The 710-nt window shown below is 39.9% G+C and overlaps 1 non-coding gene across 1 annotated transcript; it reads left to right on the top strand.

The window, feature by feature from the left end:
* The first annotated feature begins 385 nt into the window (after positions 1 to 385).
* Positions 386 to 457, top strand: Trnad-guc (transfer RNA aspartic acid (anticodon GUC)). The gene has a single exon. It is a non-coding gene; the product is annotated as a tRNA-Asp (tRNA).
* Positions 458 to 710: the final 253 nt, after the last annotated feature.

Here is a 710-nt window from a genome sequence, read left to right as displayed (position 1 = left end):
TAAACTCCTCAGTGGCGCCATAAAAGGCAAAAACATCGTTCACTCACTTTTGCCCTAACATATTGTTACTAGAATCGCATAGCTCAGAGAATTCTCGCACCCTGATTGGTTACCTAGGCGAAGTATGCAGCGTGAAATTGCGACTCTTGAAAGCGAGGCTTTGCGTGATATTGCACCGGGGCGACATCAAAACAACAAGTCAATAACGATTACACTGCTGTGAATAAAATGAATCGTTTTTACCTTTTATTAGGATAAATTGTCATGATTTTTATTAACAGGGTTCCTCTAGAGATCATCCACGCCTGATCCTTCGGAGATTAAGTTTGTCTCCTTACCCTACAAAAAAATGATACTACCAAGAGTCCCTTCTGCTTCATCCCAATCCTCGGTAGTATAGTGGTGAGTATCCCCGCCTGTCACGCGGGAGACCGGGGTTCGATTCCCCGCCGGGGAGGAGTTAATACAATTTTTGTAAGTTTTTTAAAGGAGATTTCGTCCACAGCCGTTTCTTTGTTTCTATTTTTTTTTCTTAGTTGTATTATTTAGTTATACTATATTATTCTGCCTCAGTGGGCATGATATATGTTTTTTGCACGGTTCGAACAATACTTCATATCTCCAGAAGCCCTTGCTGCTAACAAAGTTGTTTATATTTTTCAAAATTGGTACAGGCAAATTTGAAAGTTGAGGCTTTTTTTCTAAGCAAA

Source organism: Orbicella faveolata, unplaced genomic scaffold (assembly GCF_042242905.1).
Source record: "Orbicella faveolata isolate gen_17 unplaced genomic scaffold, um_ofav_v1 contig_47, whole genome shotgun sequence".
NCBI classification, from domain to species: Eukaryota; Metazoa; Cnidaria; class Anthozoa; order Scleractinia; family Merulinidae; genus Orbicella; species Orbicella faveolata.
Note: the sequence above shows the minus strand (reverse complement) of the source record. Positions and strands in the feature narration are given on the sequence as shown.